We start from the raw sequence: 18158 nt of genomic DNA, 5'->3' as shown, positions 1-18158 counted from the left end.
GATTACCAGCAGGAGGAAGGAGGTCCTGATTCCCTTATATAGATCTTTATATCACTAGAGGGGTCATCAATAAGAGGAAGGAGGTCCTGATTCCTCTACAGTATATAGATCTTTATATCACTAGAGGGGTCACCAGTAGGAGGAAGGAGGTCCTGATTCCTCTATATAGATCTTTATATCACTAAAAGGATTATCAGCAGGATGAAGGAGGATCTGATTCCTCTCTAAAGATCTTTAGTGAGACCTCATTTAGAATACTGTGTCCAGTTCTTGGGACTTCACTTACAGAAAGATATTGATATGATAGAACGAGTCCAAATATGGGTAACAAAAATGGTGAAAGGTCTGAGAGATAAAACATATTGAGAGCGACTTCAGGAACTTAATATGTACAGTCTGGAAGAGAGAAGGAATGGGGAGACATGATTGAAACCTTTAAATACATCAAGAGGGTGAATAAGGTTCAGGAGGGCAGTCTTTTCAATATGAAACCAAAATCAAGAACACGGGGACATAACCTCAAACTAACTGGAGGGAAGTTCAAAACTAATCTTAGAAAGCATTATTTTACCAAAAGAGTAGTTGATGCTTGGAATACACCTCCAGCAAGAGTAGTGAGACAGTCAACAGTAAGTAGCTTCAAACATGCTTGGGACAAACATATATATATATATATATATATATATATATATATATATATATATATATATATATATATATATATATATATATATATATATATATATATATATATATATATTCAGACAAAAGGTTAACAGGGGGCAGACTCAATGAACTACTCTGTTTTTTTCTGCCGTCACTTTTTTCTGTTTCTTATTATGTGTATTGTTACTGTAAACTTAACTTATATTATGGCATACTTATTGATCTGTATCATCATAACCATTACTGTTTTCTATGGCTCACAGCCGCACTCGGTACCTTTTTACAATGTTGATTACACTTGAACATTTGTACAGGTTATACCATGAATCTTTCAAAACTTTAATAAAGACCTATTGAAAGTGAAAGAACTCTTTTCGGTGGTGGAAAGGGCAGGAGGGGTGTGTTACAGTAGGATCATCTTTAGTGCAGCTAAGCCAGGGACCCTGAAGCTGTTACCTTCCCCAGCACTGGAAGATCAGCAGCAGGAATAGGACAGGGCAGCCCTGCAGTGAAGATTTCTACAGAATCCAGAAGCCTGCATATCAAGGGTGCATTCTTTCCATTCAGGAGAACAGTGGCAGCCTGTCCACAAGGGGTGCTTGGGCATTGGCGCCGCCCCCCCATCCATGTACCCCAGACCCTGATCTACATACAGGGATGCCAGACTATGGATTCCAAAGGGGTGTGTTTTTTTTTGAAGCACGTGATTAGAGCCAGAGGTTCTAATAGGCTTCAAAAAAAGGGTGGTCTCGGGGTACACTGAGCTCCGAGACCATCCAGTTGCATTACAATAGCGAATTAATTTTTGCTATTGTAACACTGAATCTCCTCCTGGCCAATCAGTAAGCAGGTCATGTGACTTGTCACTCAATTGGCCGAAAGGAGATCTGATCGGATTGGCCGTCAGGAAAAGCATGGCGCATGGAGGAGAGAGGAGACACAGGGGAACTGAGCAGCAAGCAAGCAGGCCAAAGCCCAGAGAGAAGCTGCCGCCTGCCACGCTGCCTGTGAGATAGGGTAAGTATAGGGGCCCCGACTGACTCACTGACTCCCACAATCACTCGGGGCACACGGAGAACCCGGATATGTCTGTGTAAACACACAGGGGCTGATTTAATAAAGGTAAATAGACTATGCACTTCGCACTTTGCACGTGCAGTTGCTCCAAAGCTCAGTAAATGAGGTAAAGCTCCACTTTGTAAAGAATACTCAATCACATGCAAGGAAAATAAAAAAACACCATTTTGGCTTGCATGTGATTGGATGATGGAAGTCAGCAGAGCTTCTGCTCATTTACTAAGCTCTGGAGCAACTGAGTGTGTCTATTTGCCTTTGGTAAATCAACCCCACAGTATCCGGTTCTCTGAGGGGAGAAGTGACAGATCGTCTGTTCATATATAGTATGAACAGCGATCTATCTCTTTCCCTACACAGTCCCCTCCCCTCTTCAGTTAGAACACACAATAGGGAACACATTAACCCCTTGATTGCCCAGTGACATTTTTACAGTAATCAATACATTTTTACAGCACTGATCGCTGTAAAAATGTCAATGGTCTCAAAAATGTGTCAAAATTGTCCGATCTGTCTGCCATAATGTCGCAGTCCCGATAAAAATAGCTGATCGCTGCCATTACTACTAAAAAAAAAAAAAAAATAATAATAAAAATGCCATAAAACTATGCCCTATTTTGTAGACTCTATAACTTTTGCACAAACCAATCAATAAACACTTATTGCGATTTTTTTTACCAAAAATACAGTATGTAGAAGAATACATATCGGCCTAAACTGAGGAAAAAAATTGTTTTTTTTATATATTTTTTGGGGATATTTATTATAGCAAAAAGTAAAAAACAATGTGTTTTTTTCAAAATTGTTGCTCTCTTTTTGTTTATAGTGCAAAAAAATAAAAACCGCAGAGGTGGTCCAAAAGAAAGCTCTATTTGTGCGGAAAAAAAGGACGTCAAGTTTGTTTGGGTGGAATGTCACAAGACCGCGTAATTTTCAGTTAAAGCGACGCAGTGCCTAATCGCAAAAAGTGCTCTGGTCAGCAAGGGGGTAAAATCTTCCTGGGCTGAAGCGGTTAACAATCGTACCTCCTTGGAGTGTATGCCCTATAAAGTCCCATTAGAGAGTTTTCTTTGTCAAATTGGTTATCAGGGGATGTGGGCATCACCTCCTAGCCCCTTTCACAGCAAGCAGTATCCACAACATGGGGGTATGTACATGTATTGTGCTTGAGTAAGTTCAACTGCAATAACACCAATTTATTAAACTTGATCGACAGTATGCAGTAGCCAAGACAGACTGGCAGATGATGAACACATATAAGCAGCTGAGCAGGACATGCAGCAGTGTATGTAGTAGAAACGATTAACAGATACAGGGGTTGGCGGTCAATGTCGGCGGCAGCATGTGCAGCTGTAATGGGAGAAAAAATAGCTGTCAAAACCAGCCTTTAATACTGTGGGTAGGAAGAGACGCTACTCATTTCGGGGCCTCAAGGTTGCTTGACAAAGGGGCCGAGTCAAAAAAAGCACGTTGGCCACACCCACCCCCCAACATTACAGGTTGGTTTTGACAGATAGTCCTTCTCCCATTGCAGCTGTCATCCATCCTAGATCTGTCGGAGGAGCTGCAGGAGTTATCTGGACCCTTTTTTCCCCCTACTTCCATCTTCCACTTGGGACATTACATACGTGAACTATGGACATTGCTCTTGTGAGGAGCACTGAGTAAGCAGTACATACTTCCAGTGTGCACATTTTGCATATTGTACTAAATCTCTGCTTAGCGTTTAAAGTGTACAAGAAACTCTTATTTTCTCTCCATCATTCTGCTAAAATATATGGCTGTAAGAGTTTTAATATATCTGTTTAATATGGGAAAAAAAAACTTTCTAATCCTGCTTCTTTGCCTGAGCTACACTTTATTAGACCCATCAGTTATTATCTTGCCAGGATCACTTTTGCAGAGTAGAGAACACACCACCATGTTATAGAGGCAAGGGAATGGGAACTGTACATTGTCATCGGGTAAAATCTCAAAGATTTGATTTCCAGACCCGTACACCAATCAATGGGTCTAATAAAGCTTTTTTTTTTTTTTCAACCCAACATCTCCATGTCTTCCTTAAACCTCTTCACAATCTCTCCAGTGTATCCCCAAAAAAGTAAAAGCTCATATAGGGTAGTATCTTCCAAACTATAATATTAAAATCTAGAGGCCGATCTGCTGACAGCCTAAAGATTTACGGCTGTTCAGGGGCTCTGGACTTCAGCAAAATGGCAGCCTTTAGCAAGTAGAAACAGGAACAATTCTGGAGGCAATTTACAGCACATACAAATTTAATTATTAATATGGAATATATGTTCCTTGCTAAAAAAACATTATTTTTTTATTAAGTTGTTGTAGGTAAAGGTCCGCTTTAAGATAGAATAGCTTACAATAAGTTGTTCATGTTAATTAACATTTTCAAGTACAAATTTTTGGACCAAAACAGAAATAAAATTCTGCCTTAATATTTTAAGTATTTTAAAGTATTCCGACCCCCTTCAATTTTTCACTCTTTGTTATATTGAAGCCATTTACTAAAATCATTAAAGTTCATTTTTTTAGCCTCATAAATGTACACGCAGCACCCCATGTTGACAGAAAAACACAGAATTGTTGACATTTTTGCAGATTTATTAAAAAAGAAAAACTGAAATATCACATGGTCCTAAGTATTCAGACCCTTTGCTCAGTATTTAGTAGAAGCACCCTTTTGATCTAATACAGCCATGAGTATTTTTGGGAAAGATGCAACAAGTTTTTCACACCTGGATTTGGGGATCCTCTGCCATTCCTCCTTGCAGATCCTCTCCAGTTCTGTCAGGTTGGATGGTAAACGTTGGTGGACGGCCATTTTAGGTCTCTCCAGAGATGCTCAATTGGGTTTAAGTCAGGGCTCTGGCTGGGCCATTCAAGAACAGTCATGGAGTTGTTGTGAAGCCACTCCTTTGTTATTTTAGCTGTGTGCTTAGAGTCATTGTCTTGTTGGAAGGTAAACCTTCAGCCCAGTCTGAGGTCCTGAGCACTCTGGAGAAGGTTTTCGTCCAGGATATCCCTGTACTTGGCCGCATTCATCTTTCCCTCGATTGCAACCAGAGAATCTTATTTCTCACCACCTTGGAGTCCTTCAGGTGTTTTTTTAGCAAACTCCATGCAGGCTTTCATGTGTCTTACATTGAGGAGTGGCTTCCGTCGGGCCAATCTGCCATAAAACCCCGACTGGTGGAGGGCTGCAGTGATGGTTGACCTTCTCCAACTTTCTCCCATCTGCCGACTGCATCTCTGGAGCTCAGCCACAGTGATCTTTGGGTTCTTCTTTACCTCTCTTACCAAGGCTCTTCTCCCCCGATAGCTCAGTTTGGCCGGACGGCCAGCTCTAGGAAGGGTTCTGGTCATCCCAAACGTCTTCCATTTAAGGATTATGGAGGCCACTGTGCTCTTAGGAACCTTAAGTGCAGCAGAATTTTTTTGTAACCTTGGCCAGATCTGTGCCTTGCCACAGTTCTGTCTCTGAGCTCTTCAGGCAGTTCCTTTGACCTCATGATTCTCATTTGCTCTGACATGCACTGTGAACTGTAAAGTCTTATATAGACAGATGTGTGGCTTTCCTAATCAAGTCCAATCAGTATAATTAAACACAGCTGGACTCAAATGAAGGTGTGGAACCATTTCAAGGATGCTACGAAGAAATGGACAGCACCTGAGTACCTGAGTTAAATATATGAGTGTCACAGCAAAGGGTCTGTATACTTAGGACCATGTGATATTTCAGTTTTTCTTTTTTAATAAATCTGCAAAAATGTCAACAATTCTGTGTTTTTCTGTCAATATGGGGTGCTGTGTGTACATTAATGAGGAAAAAAATGAACTTAAATGATTTTAGCAAATGGCTGCAATATAACAAAGAGTGAAAAATTTAAGGGGGTCTGAATACTTTCCGTCCCCACTGTATATATATACATATATATATACATACATATATATATATATATATATACATATATATACATACATATATATATATGCAGACAGCAATATATACATTGCTGTCTGCACGTGGTTTACCGAGGTTATGTCTGAAGCTATCAACCATAACCCCAGTACCGTTAGTTTCAGCAGATGCCCGGCTTTCTCATTAAACTGGTCCAAGCGGCTCACTGGTGCTTCTCAGGCCTATCTTTACCGCCGGTTCGTCCGAGAATCCAACAGTGCAGCCATCTGGTCCCATAGGCGATCAAAATGTTGACACGCTTTGATCAACTCTGTGGCCTTGGAGGACCAGAACGACGTCATGAAATCACTTTCGGTCCAGACTGAAAGAAAAACAAAACGAATTAAAGCAAAAAAAAAATATGTATATGTAAACATCCCTTGTAATAGAAAAAAAGCATGACAGGACCTCTTAAATGTGAGATCTGGAGTTAAAAAGACCTCAGATCTCATATTTACACTAAAATGCAATAAAAAAATGGCCCTTTAAGAGCTATGGGCGGAAGTGACGTTTTGACGTTGCTTCCACCCTGCAATGGTATGGAGACAGGTGGGGGCCATCTTCCCCTCACTCATCTCCATACCAAGCAGGAGAGCAGACCCGATCTCCTCCGCCGCTACCGATGGCTCCGATAAGTGGTGGAGTGCACTGGAGTGCGGCGGGAGGGGGGCCCTCTCCCGCCACCAATAAAAGTGATCTCACGGTGAATTTGCTGCAGAGACCACTTTTATCTTAAAGCGGACCGCCTGCTGAAGAAGAGGATACCGGGGTTATGGCAGCTAGCTGCTGCCATAACAATGATATTCCTCTTCAAAGTAGTGATGTAAAACTGCAGCAGGCGATCCATAAGTGATTAAAAGCAATAAATTAAAAAAAAAATTATTTTATTTTTATACAAAAAAAAAAAAAAAATGGGCCCTTTAAGGCCGGAGGGTGGAAGTGATGTTGGACATCGCTCCGGTCCTCCAAGGCAGTGGTTCTCAACCCTGTCCTCAAGTACTCAAGTACCCCCAACAGGCCATGTTTTGGGGATTTCTCTTAGATAAAATAGCTGTCCAAAATACCAAGCCATTGACTCTGATTTAAAGCACCTGTGCAAGATAACGGAAAACTTGCAAACATGGCTTGTTGGAGGTACTTGAGGACAGGGTTGAGAATCACTGCTCCATGGGTATAGAGTCAAGTGGGGGCCATCTTGCCCTCACTTTACTTCCTGTCCATCAGATCCAATCCTTTCTGGGACTGCTGATCTCTCTGGTATGCGGCGGAAATGACCGGGAAGCGGCGGGATGGGGGGGTCACCTCTCCCACCGCCCATAAAAGTGATCCCATGGGGAATCCGCTGCTGGGACAACTTTTATGTGAAAGAGCATTGCCCACTGTGGAAAAAAATATACTAGAGTTATGGCAGCTAGCTACACTCCTTCTCTTTAAATCTGTGGAAATTGGTTCCCCCATAAATGAGCCACAGAGAGGCAATATAGTGTAATACTGTCTTTATTAAAAATCACTTACATGCCTATATAAGGTACAACGGATAGCAGCACAGCTGAGGGATGAGGCAGCGGCCGGTCCGTCACTCGGTGTGTGAAGCAGGAAGCGAGAAGTTTAAAGTGGGATGGGCTAGTCCTAGTGATGGGCTAGAAGATCCCAAGCTCATGTTAGAATGGTACGAGTTTTTTAACATAAATGATAAAAAACTGATGGAGATGATTGTTTGCAGGAGAAACCTCAAACTCAGTTTGCTGCAAACAAAAATCTCCCAATCGAAAGAAAATCTGTCCCCTTTTGTAGACACACAGGAGTATAAGATAAGTTCATTTTTCTAGAGAGACAACTCACAAAATATGACAATGACATTAGAAAAGAAAAAAGTGAAGAAACATCAAAGAGATATTAAAACTATAAAGAAGGCAATGTGTATAGATGGCAGGAGAATAGGGCAAAAATTGTTTCCCGTGAATCCTCTATGGAACAGGAAGTTGCACAAAATAGTGGTCAGGATCGCACGTTGAGCCAGCCTGCTAGAAATAGTGGGACTGGGAACAACGGTACTCAAGAACGTGGTAAATATCTACCCACCTTCGGGTAGAGAACTTGGGAGACCAGGGTGTACAGGTTCTCCACAGAAAATAGATTCTTACCCCTGAGAGAACAAACCCCTAACAAACAGGAACAACATGGTTATTATCCCTACCAGGCCTCAGGTAGTGAATATGGATATCAAGGTGAAGGTGGAGACTATTATGGTGAGAGATCATATTATAGGGATCTGCCACCCCCACCTCCTCCTGCATATTATAGGCAATATGAACCATCTCATAGGAGACCCTTTAGAGGGAGACCTTTTTGAAGGGGAAACTGGGGGGGAGGTTTTTCGAAACCTCAACCTCCTCCCCCGAACGCATATGAGAATCAATATTATCAATATTATCAGCAATTGGGGGAAAGAAGGGATTGTAAAGAGCCCTACAAACCCCACAAAGGAGTGCATACCCCCCACAAACCATCAATAGAAGAAAGAAAAGAGGCTGTAGATGAGGCAGACAAAAAAAGAAAGACAGCTAGAGTCAGGCATCTTTAATTTGGCAGGGGAAAATTTCACCGAGGAGGAGTTGCACACTCTACAGCAAGGGTTGAAATTCGCTCCTGCCAGATTTTTAAATAAATTTGATACTATGATAGATGTAGAGAAGTTCTACAGGAAATTAAATATTAAAAAGTTTTTTTATGTAAGTGAAGTCTAAAGATATTCAAGAGAAGCAAACTATTCACGAACATAGTGGATTGAAAAATAAATCCACTTTTAATCCTAAACCATATAGCCACAAGTTTCTTGATGTGTTCAAGAATATGGTACATGAAGATATTAGAATAATTGAAAGTGACAAGAAGAGAAAAATCAAGCAGATATGAGAAGCCATTAGAAAACTTGAAAAGAAGAGAGAAATAGTTATTATACCTGCCGAAAGAGGGGGTGTGCTTGTGGTCCTCAAAAAAATCAGAATCTAAAAAATAAATGAATAGAATTTTAGGAGACAAAGACACATACATTAAACTTCCAGGTAATTCCACCCTAAAATTAAAAAAGAAATTAGAAGATTGGTTGAAGAAAGGTATTAAAAAGACATTCAAGATAAGAAAGAAGCGAAGTATCTAAATTTAAGAGCCCCCACAATACCGGTGATGTATCAAGTGCCCAAAATGCACAAAAATAAAGAAACCCCACCAGGGAGGCCGATTATTAGTTGAATTAATTCCTTGTATTCACGATTAGGACAATATAAGGAGTTAAAGGGTTTACTGAAGGATGTGTGTGTGGAGGGCTCAACCCTGTTGGTTACAGCGAATATTGATGTTGAAACCCTCTACACAAATATAAAACAGAAGGATGCATTAGATGCGATTTAATGGTCTTTACACAAACACACAAAGCTGAAACAAAGCCAAATTGGATTTTTGGTAGAAGGGCTAAACATGGCCATGTCTAACAACTTTTTTTGGTATGGGGGTAGTTTTTTTAATCAAGTTAAGGGCGTTGCAATGGGGGCAAAATATGCCCCCAGTGTGGCTAACATTTTTTTAGACAAATGGGAGGATGAAGATATCTTTACTGACGAATGGCCACAGTTGATGCTGTATTGGAGGTATATAGATGACCTGGTATTCAAATGGGATGGTTCCATGGAAGATCTCCATTTGTTCATGGACCATATGAATAACAACCGATATGGCATCAAACTTACCAGCAAATGGAGTGTTGAGAGTATCCAGTATCTAGATCTTGAAATTTTCAAGAGAGAGAACAAATTACTGACCAGAACCTTCTTCAAAGAAGTTGATAAGAATGGCTACATCTCAACACGTAGTTGCCACCATCCAGGATGGATTAAGGCCATACCTAAAGGGCAGTTTGTCCTTATCAGGCAAAACTGTGACCTAGATGAGGACTATTGGGCCAAATCCGACATATTGTTGAAAAGATTTTTGGAGAATGGATACAACCTTTGTGACCTTGAGAAGGTTAGGTCGGAGGTATCCAATAGCAACCAAAGTGTTTTGTTAGATCAACAAGGAGAAAAGAGAATAAATTTGAGCTGGTCTTCGTCATTGGTTTCAACCTTGACTATAAAAAAGTTGAAAAGTCTGTAAAGAAATTTTGGCCTCTCTTGTTCAGGGACAATACCCTGAATAAGATTTTGCCCCATAAGCCATCCTTCATATATAGGAGAGCCCCAGTGCTTAGAAATATGATACCCAAAAATGTGGTAGAGCCTCCTAAGATTAGAAAAAAAAACCTTTCTTGATACCATAGGTTTCAACAGATGTGGAAGGTGTAAATCTTGCAGAACCACTGCAGATAAAAAAGGAAAACAGATGTTTTTCTAGGGAGTAATGGTAAGGAGTACAAGATTGACAAATTTATATCCTGTAATACCAGGTATGTGGTATATCTCCTCATATGCCCTTGTGGCCTGGTATATGTGGGGAGAACCACAAGATGTCTATATAAAAGAATTAATGAACATGTCACCAATATTGTAAAAAACACAGTGTATCAAATCACTTTAGAACCCATCACCAACAAAATCCATCTCTTTTAAAGCTTTATGGGATTGATAAGGTAGCACCCCATTGGAGAGGAGGTGACATGAGAACCTGTGTCTCCCAAGCTGAAACACGCTGGATTTTTGAACTAGGGTGTCTCATGCCTGCTGGATTAAACATCGAGTTTTAAACTGTTTCATTTTTTTGTTTCACAAAGTTTTAATTGATGGAACTATAGATCATAATACAAGGTTTTATTGGTATATTCACATAAACATAGTGCATATAACATTTGGGTTGTAATACAATTTAGAGTAGAGTATGGATTCAATATGCTTATATACAATATACAGTTATAAACTGTTTTCTAACTGATTTTTGAATTTGCTATACATTACCTCTTCTGATTTATGTTTTACTTGTCAGGGTGTACCATGCCAAGAAGCTTTAGACACTTACTTCTTGAATTTTATATATGACTTGTTTTATTTGGAATGAATTTTGATATATGACTTGTTTTAATTGGAATGAGTATGGATATGTGCATGTGAATGGTCCGTTTAGTGAGCAGACATGCATGTGTTTATAACAAATGACTTGTATGGGCTCCAATTCCTATATGCATACAGGTTTTTTTTGTAATGTGTAGCAGGCTCACGGATTACTTCTATAACATCCTTATGACTAAAGACTGTGGACATATTGCTTACAATCTCTGTCTAATCAGTTAGAATATATGGATTAGATATAACTGATATGAGAACCATGACTTTACTATCATCTAATGGACTCAACATTCACAATTTTTTTTCTGGTTCAGGATCTCTCAGCCATGGATTAGGGTTCATATCCATGTCATTTTTTTGTATTTTTACTTGCTTTTCATATTTGCATTTTTAATTCCAAGATTAAAAGTTATTTGTTACCATATGTTTTTAATTGTGAGGCCAGTACGGATGAGACAGAGGCCTGTCCCTTTATGTATTTGGAATCTCTATGAAAATTTCTATTCTACCCCATGTGATCGCCACTGACCAATGGCGTTGTATTGTGTGGCATTTAGGCTCCAGTATCATGGCGGTGGCTCCATTTTTCTGATGACGTGCGCCTGAGCACGAAATACATTGAAAATGAGGCTAGAGATATAGTAGTTTTTACTTCCACTCCCAGCTGAGACGCACGCCGTGCTTCCTGCTTCACACACGAGTAACGGAGCAGCCGCTGCCTCATCCCTCAGCTGTGCTGCCATCCGCTATACCTTATATAGGCATGTAAGTGCTTTTTAATAAAAGACAGTATTACACTATACAGGCATACCCCACTTTTAAGTACACAATAGGGTTTATTTACTAAAGCTAGAAAGTGCAAAATCAGGCTCACTTCTGCATAGAAACCAATGAGCTTCCAGGTTTTATTACTAAAGCTTAATTGAACAAGCTGGGGTTAGAAGCTCATTGGTTTCTATGCAGAAGTGAGCCTGATTTTGCACTTTCCAGTGGCTCGTTTATGGTGGAGCCAATTTCCACAGATTTAAGGAGAAGGAGCATTGGATTTACACTTCAGAGTGTAATATTTTGAGGAATCGCCATTCACCATCTATGATTGAATGAAGTTTGATCGACACTGGAAACAGTTGATTGGAGCTACATGTGGCTTGGAAGACCCTAGCTAACTGAGGAAGGTTTCCCTCTACTATATGCCTGGTGGTCAACTAATGGCCAGAGATATCTGGTGAGCAGATTTATAAGACAGTTTGGGTGAAGCATGTTTGTTTTTTGCAAGATTCAAGCACACTGCACTTTAGGAAGGCACGGTGTTGGAGATATAATCTACACAGAAGAACTGAACTAATATATAGCTTTAATTATATTTATATTTATGTTGGACTGGTTTGACACTACATCTATGGTATATTTGCTGCTACAAAATGGTACACTCACCTAGGTGTAGGTGATTTTGATATATATATATATATGTGTGTGTGTGTTTTGCGCCCAATCTTTCATCACTTCATAAAAAATATTGTGCTTATTTATGCAGCTACTGTATTCACATATGGAGGTTTCCACCAATATACGCTTATTGCAATTTTTTTACCAAAAATATGTAGAAGAATACATATTGGCCTAAACTGATGAAGAAATGTGTCTATTTTAATTTTTGGGGGGATATTTATTATAGCTAAAAGTACAAAAATATTTTTTTTGTCACTCTTTTTTTTATAGCGCAAAAAAAAAAAAAAAACGCAGAGGTGATCAAATACCACCAAAAGAAAGCTCTATTTGCTTTTTTTCTGCTTTTATCCATGTCCCATGGGGCAGGACCCAGGTCCCCAAACACTTTTTATGACAATACAAGACATATAAGCCTTTAAAATTAGCACTTTTGATTTCTCCCATAGACTTTTAAAGGGTGTTCCGCGTTTTTCGAATTTGCCGCGAACACCCCAAATTGTTCTCATGTTCGACTCGAACATCGGCTGTTCAGCGAACTGGCGAACAGCCGATGTTCGAGTCGAACATGAGTTCGACTCAAACTCGAAGCTCATCCCTAGTAGAGAGATATTAGGCTGAATCTTTCTAGGGTTTTCAGAACGTTCGGAAGGGAGGATTCAGGGTTCGTTAGAGTGATGATAACATCATCCGCATACAGGCCTATTTTGTGTTCCACGCCTCCTATTTTGAAACCTAAATTGCTGATGTGGATCTGATGGCTTGTGCAAGAGGTTCCATTACCATGGCAAAGATCAAGGGTGAAAGTGGGCACCCTTACCTTTGTGCCATTAGTGATTTTGAACGGATTTGATGTTATCCCTGATGTCCAAACTCGGGTGCTTGGGGAAGTATACAGATTTAGTATAGCTGTTAAAATGTTCCCCGACAGTCCAAACTTGCACATGAGTTTTTCCATGTATTTCCAATGAACCCTATCAAACGCCTTCTCTGCATCAAGTAAAAGGAAGAGAGAAGGCGTTTGTCTATGCTCCACCCATTGAATTAAATCAATGAGGCGTCTAGTTCCGTCTGAAGCTTGTCTACTGAGTACAAATCCAACCTGGTCAGGATGTATTATTTGTGGGATGATTGTAGAAAGACACTGAGATAGTAATTTCGCTTATAATTTGGTGTCTGTATTTAACAGTGAGATTGGGCGATAGTTGGCTGGACTGTCAGGGGATTTGCCTGGTGTGGGTAAGGTAACAATCAGGGCCTCTAGAGATTCCTTGGGAATTTTGCCCATAGTGGTATAGTGATTAAAGGTATTGCAGAGGTGTGGGGTGATTAAGTCTGAGAAACATTTGTAGTACTCATTTGGGAATCCGTCGGGGCCTGGGGCTTTGTCGGGGGGCAGTTTTTTATGGCTTTGAGGATTTCCGTGGGAGAGAAAGCTGTAAAAATGGTTTCGAGTTGTGTGGTGGAAATAGAGGGGAGGTGAATGGACGAGAGGAAAGCTTCAATGTCTTCCATTTTAGGGTGGGCTTCTTGATCTGAGTCTTTAAGATTATAAAGTTTGGCGTAAAATGCACTAAACTCGTTTGCTATGTCTAAAGGGTTATTTACTTGTTTACCTTGTGAGTCAATCAGGAACTGTATTTTTGTATTGGCATGTTTTTTTTTATTTGTCTGGCCAGGAACGCACCTGATTTGTTGGCTGAGAAATAGTATTGGAGTTTGAGGCGTTTTATATAATAGTCAAATTTTTTATGTAGGTGTTCACTGAGTTGGTGCCTTAGATTTTTTAGATCATTGGATATGGAACTGGGTGGCTTTTGTTTATTGACAATTTCTAAGGCTCGAATTTGCTGTAGTAACTTTTCAGTAGTGGCTGCATGTTGCTTTTTTGCCTGTGCTCCGAATTTTATAAAAAGGCCACGTAAGTAAGCTCTGTGCGCATGCCAAATTAAAGATTGGTCAGTAACAGAAAATTGGTTATTTTCAAAGTAGCTCTTAATCTCGGATCGAATTTCTCTTTCCAACTCTGAGTTGGTGAGCAGGGATGTGTTCATTCTCCAAATAGTGTGTTGTGTAGATTTGTTTCTGTTGAATAGTGTGAGAGATATCGGCGCGTGGTCAGACCAGGTAATTGTGCCTATTCGCACTTCAGTGATTGTTTGTAGGAGGAATTTATCTGTGAGGAACATATCAATCCGAGAGTAAGATTGCTGAGAGTTGGAGTAAAAAGTGTAATCTCGCTCTTTATCGTGCATGCATCTCCAGGGGTCATATAGGTCTTCGGTGTGCAGGAGGAAGGACAGTGTGGAAGGCCTTCGTTTGATTGGGTTGGACGTGTCTAGTGAGTTGTCAATGATTTCATTAAAATCCCCACATAGCACTACTGGGTTGGATCTATAAGGTTCCATTTTAGAGAGTAGATTATTTTAAAATTTCTTTTGGCCAGTGTTGGGTGCGTAAAGATTCACTAAAGTGAGGCGTTGGTTCTCAATCTCTGCAGAGAGAATCAGGTATCTGCCGTCCTCGTCAGCTTCACAATGGTGTAACTGAAAAAAGATGGACGAGCTAATTGCTATCATCACCCCTCTTTTTTTGGCAGGCGCATTGGCAAAGAAGCAGTGTGGGTATCGTTTGTGCATGCATCGTGGGGCCTTGTCTTTGGCGAAATGCGTTTCTTGTACGCAGAATATGTCTGCTCTATGTGTCAGTGCTTCTTTCCAAAGGAGATTGCGCTTGAAGGGGGAATTCAGGCATTTGACATTCAGTGAAGTGAGCTTGATGGCCATTTTAGCTAGGAATGTCCTGGGATGGGGATGGGGAAGGGGAGCGAGATCACACTTACAATTTATGCAACTTAAGGTTTAGTAAATAATAAAGGAGTGTACAGGTATACTGAGTATGACAAAAAAATGTGGTATGTCACTAGGTATACTTTACGGAACTGCACTAATTATATCAAAGGTGATGCAATTCGGTAGTATGCAGAACAATCAAGAAAAGAAACAATCAAAAAAAAGAATAACCAAAAAAAGGATAAAATTAACAACAATAACAAGAATATTAGTGTGCGTGGCACACTATAACCTGAGGGAGTAAGGTCGACACTAAATCAGTGTCCACATAGGATCCTCTGAATGCTCGTGACCATAGGCCTTCGGGTTGTGGTGGTTCTCACCTTGATCATGAGCCCGGTTCCGGGATGGTGTGGAGTGTGAATGGGAGCGGTCACTCGTGGCAGGAGGAAGGGGGAGAAAACCCCAGTTGGTCAATTTTTTGTACCCTTTTTTTAGGAGTACGGATGGGAACTATTTGTTGTTGGTATGTCACCAGGAGTTTGGTCAGGAAGCCCCACTTGTATGTGATTTTTTTTTCCTGTAGAATGGTGGTAATGGGGGTGAATGCTCTTCTCATATCCATGGAGGCTTTGGAAAGGTCATTGAACAGGAGGACATTCGTATACGGTGCTGGTAGTGGTTTAGTGGATTTGACCACCTGTAAAATTTGCTCCTTAATATGAAAGTAATGCACTCTTGCTAGAATATCCCTCGGGATGTCAGGGGATAGGTGTGCAGGTTTGGCGATTCTGTGTCAATTGTATTGTCTCGTGCATTCAAACAAGGAAGTAAGCGTGAAAACAGCTGTTGCAAGTAAGGAGCGATTTCATTTGGTTTGATAGATTCAGGGACACCTCTAAATTTTGCACATAAAGGGGGGGGTTTGTGACCTGTGACAGGTCACAAACCCCCCCCTTTATGTGCATAATTAAATTTAGGGTGGAAAACACCCATTTCCGTGACCTGACCAACCATATTCCAGAACCCACTGTATCTTCTTTGTTATTCATTTTTCCAGTTTATCATAGCTTTCTGCATCTTTTTCTCGTTTTTTTCCCTTTCATCAGCTAAACATTTGCTGACCATTTTATGCAACTTTGATTCTGATTTAATTCAGTGCATACTTTTCCACTCTTTTACTTGTACTACCCCATTATGTGTTTTTTTACCACTCACTGTTGTGTAGGTAATGGGAGGTTGGTCCTTGGTCTGGCCCTGTCTCACCCCCGGGGTTGTGATGCGCCCAGCTCACGGCCCCTCACCCACCCTACACCACGGTGGGGGCGGGCCGTGACCTCGACGCATCAGCGTCATGCGTTTGCGCCCTTGGTGCGGCGTCTCCCGATGCGGCACTGCGGGCGTCTCTGTTCCATTCTTTGGGAGTCATGGCAACAGGGGGAGGGCACTCCGCCCAGATCACTATGATCGGGAGTGGACCTTCCCTCCCCCTTGTGCGCCGCACTGACGTCCCCTCATGACGCTGGCGGGGACACGCCCCCTGCCTGGGGTATATGGCGGCGGCCTCTGACGAGCCCACTCCACATGTTGTCTCAGCGTGCATAGGGATGACCGGCACACGCTACACTTGCACATCACAGGTAATCTCCCTCACTGCTCATAGCCATCCATGCTTTCACATTCTTAACACTCATATCTCCTTCACTATTCATCATCACTCTACTTCCCTCTTGTGTTCCACGTTTTCTGTTATACCCCCCAATCACTTTCATCTGTTTATTCATGGATGGTTTTCCCACTTCACTCTCACCTCCACTCATATTTCTTTTTCTCCCCCCTTAGCACTCCACATGCGCTTGCCAGGTTCCCCTCTCTCGTTGGGCCATACTGTGTGGGGTGTCCTGGTTTTGATGGCAGCCTCCTCCCCCTTTGGGGTTTACCTCTGGGGGGCTGGTCCTTGCCTCAACCCCGGGTGAGACTTTGCAGGCCGGACCACCTTCTCATTTTATCATCTATCCATCTTACTTGTGAGTACTATTGTAGTCTTTGCCTTCTCGATATGTTTATGTCAATCATTAGATTAATGGCTGCTTTATTATTTTCTAGTTATTATGCATCTGAACTCCTGATGATTGGTTGTAAGCCAAGAAACGCGTAGAGTTAACAACTTAAGGATGCCTACAATCTAACAACTACCTGTACTGTAACTGTATACGCTTTGTATTCACCATACCCTTGATTGATTGATTTTTAACAATTCTCTTTATGTCTAATGAAGTATTAAACAATGTTTTATACGAATATTGCTGTAAATCCTTTGTGATTACGCCCAGTGTTTCCCTGGTTATAGAATATTTATGTCCGGATTATACTTATATTGGATACAGGCCAACTCTATATGTGCCTGGCCAATTTATTAATATTTATGCGTTGACACGTCTCAATTAAAGTCCCGCTTTCTCTTTTCTCCTTTTGGTACCTCTAAATTTTATATTGTTCCTCCTGGAACGGTCTTCTAAATCTGCCAATTTAAATTTTATGTGGTGTATTTCCGACACCTGGTGTTCATTTGCATCCAGTAATTCATTGTGGGCTCTGACATGGTCATGCATGCTTTCTCCAAGCATATGTGCTCTTCCTTCTAGGCAGTCTACCCTGTCATGCATCTGGGAGACAGAGAGTTGTAATTCCCTGTGGAGATCTTTTTGCAATGTGAGGAGCATTGATTTTAGCATGGACTCTGTCACAGGATTATCTGATGCAGGGATGGCTGCCAGAGCTGGGGTGTGTACTGTATCAGTGTCCCTTTCTGTCCACTGGTGCTTCTTGGGCTGGGGCTCTTTGCTGGGGGAGAGGGCTGGGGAAGAAGCCAGCCTCTTACCTCTGTCCACGCTGGTTTGGGAGGCTGCGACGTCTAGGGAGGGTATGGTGTCTCCTCTCTGAACATATTGTCCCCAAGTGACAGTGCCGGGTATTCCCCTTGTGGGGGAGCCGAACGGCACTCCTCAGCTGCTGCGGCGTGGGATGTGACTGAGGTGTTGTTCCCGGAGCTGGCGCCATCTTGGGTCTCGTTCATGGCCGCGCTGGAATAGTAGTCAGTGAGGCGGCGTGGTGCGGGCGGTTTATTCCGCTGTCTAGACATACCCGGGATGG

The sequence above is a fragment of the Aquarana catesbeiana genome, linkage group LG03 (genome assembly GCF_042186555.1).
Source record: "Aquarana catesbeiana isolate 2022-GZ linkage group LG03, ASM4218655v1, whole genome shotgun sequence".
Lineage (NCBI taxonomy): Eukaryota > Metazoa > Chordata > Amphibia > Anura > Ranidae > Aquarana > Aquarana catesbeiana.
This window is presented reverse-complemented; position numbering follows the sequence as displayed.